Genomic DNA, 2,621 nt, shown 5'->3' with positions numbered 1-2,621 from the left:
TTGCCAAAACGCCGACTCACACCTTGCGCCAACTTTTCATCAATTAAGCGGACACACGCATCACACACGCGGCAGTCTTCCTTTGCCATTTTATTTGGGGCAATCACCTACTAGAATACAGCATGATGCGATTGTCAGTTCGAGCAACTGCTTCACAGTTTGCAACCTATTTTTACTCGCCTTGTTTATAAATTTGGTGCGACTTCCGGAGCAGCTATCACAAACGACAGCACCGCATCGACGACAATGGTGTCGCCGGATCCAAAAGCCGAAATCTGTGCGGCACAGCATGCACCTATCTACAGAGACATCGGGAACCCATTGGTCGTCGCCCTGAGCAACAGCGGATAGTTAATGCAGAAACTACGAATTTTTGTATGCAGATGTATCTCTTTACCATGTGCTTTCGCCAAGGGCTTTCAAGGGGATCCTTCGTACGCGTCTTAAGGAGCGGCGGTGTCGTCATGACAATACCTGTATATTGCAAACGATAATTCACAAAAATATTGCCCATTTCGTAAAGGCCTATAACGGGCTAAAGTTGCCCTAATGTTACACAGTCCGTTAAAAACCCTTGGTATACTTAAGGGGGTGGTCAATTACTAAATAATAGTAATTAGACCCAGCACTCGGGTGTGGTGCACATTTGTGACCAAGCTAGGGTCATCCGTTATGCGAGGTATCTAGAAAGATACGCTCGCAATAAATAGTAAGTGTTATCTGTAGAGATGACATTTTAATTGGTAAAAAGGGTTTTTACATTTAATACGATTAATTCTAAATCAGTCTGAAAACTACTTCCTACTTGGTAAGTGCGAATGAGGAGCCGGATTACCGCTCCCGTGACGACGCTTAACCAGAGCACTTAGTGCGTTGGGTAGGGTCGATAACGCGCCCACCACAACTACCTCACTGCACGCAAGAGAAGCAGGTTAAACCGCTTCCTCGCTGGGCTAGGGTGTGTGTCTAAGTAGAGCGTGACCGCATTACGACGTGCCCGCCTACACTTGGTACCACTTGTTGGTTCTTCCCACAACCCGCATCTCTGCGTGTGTACGTGAGGATGAGCCTCAATATTGATTGGGCTGATTTTCCCACCCCACCGAACATCATCGGGAGGTGGCAGGGCTTATGGCGCAGAGACTTGGTGAGCAAGCCCTGATCAGGCTCCTGGGTAGTCCTCTTGAGCAACATGTTGCTCAGTTGGAGCAGTTTGAGGCATGCGTGCTCGAACAGCGGAGAACCGCGTCCGAGGCACAAGGCCATGCTGCGGCGGAGTCCGTCACTCAGACTCAGGATGAGCTGAGGCATGAGCAGACTCGGAGCGAGGCTCTAAACAGGACTGTTGAGATGCTCTCTGCCCGGCCGTATCAGCCGAGGCCCATTCGGATGGAACCGCCCAAGTTCGATGGAACTGCGGCGCACACGATTGTCCACTGGCTTTTAGCCGAGGAGCAATGCGGTGTCGCCCAGCTCATCGAGGACCACAGCCGGATGGTGTCGTGCGCCATGTCGCATCTGCGCGGTAAGGACTCAGAGTGGGCTTACTCGGCGCTTATGGCGGACAGAAAGGCGTTCCCTACATGGGCGATCTTTAAAGAAAAGACTCGCGCCAGTCGCCGAACAATGAAGTGTTGCTTCAGGCGCGCTTCTTTGGAGCGCGACAGGCGAAGCGATCTCTGCAAGAGTATGTGCATGAGATGCGCTCGCTGTCGGCGTCCATTACCGTAGGTCCGATTCCGGATCACATTAAGGTGCCCACGTTTATAAACGAACTACGGCAAGGCCCATCTCGACAGGCCCTTTTCAAAGGTGCTGCCGTCGACGATGGAAGAGACAATCCAAATTGCCTTGGTTAAGGAGCAATCCTACAACAGTGCCTCGGCGACCGCTTGGTATAAGCGGTCGGCCGAGAGGTCAGATGCCACTCCCATGGAGTTGGGCAATGCAGACGTAGTCTGTTACAAATGCGGCAAGCGCGGCCATTTGATGGCTCGCTGCTCTGCGAGGGTCCCTGCTGGGGCGAAGAATCCCAGCAAGAGGACTCTCTTCCCACAGGGCGATGGGAAGAACCAGCAGGCGAGACGCATGAGTTCTGCATCGACCACTGAAGGGTCGGGAAATGCAGGAGCGCAGAAGGGGCGGGATCCCTACTGACGCGGACTCTGAAGCTACCCCTAAGTTCAGAGTTGTGAAACAAATGGGTAGCATAGTCCCTGAGATCTCAAATTTCGGACCTAGAACCCTGCTGGTCTTTAGCGCTCAAGTACGAGGTTATGACCAGGTGGTGACCCTTCTAGTGGATTCGGGTGCATCACAAATTCCTGTAAAACGCGCGGCTCTAAGAAAGATACCGGCGATGTTTGAGTCGCTTTGCCAGGATGGCAAGCGAGAAGAGGCGACCGTTCATTTAGCGGACGGCGCGCTCGTTAAGTCTGAGGGAGTTCAGGTAGAACTCGCCTTCAGCTTTAGTGATTTCTCTTGTAAAGGGAAGTTCACAGTGCTAGAAATGGAGAGTCCGTATGATCTCATCTAGGCATGCCATGGTTGGCAAAGTACCATCCATGGATAGACTGGCGTACACGCACAGTTGCGATCTCTACGCAGGACACCGGAAAGGA

This window comes from Bremia lactucae, linkage group LG4 (assembly GCF_004359215.1).
Source record: "Bremia lactucae strain SF5 linkage group LG4, whole genome shotgun sequence".
Taxonomy (NCBI): Eukaryota; Oomycota; class Peronosporomycetes; order Peronosporales; family Peronosporaceae; genus Bremia; species Bremia lactucae.
Note: the sequence above shows the minus strand (reverse complement) of the source record.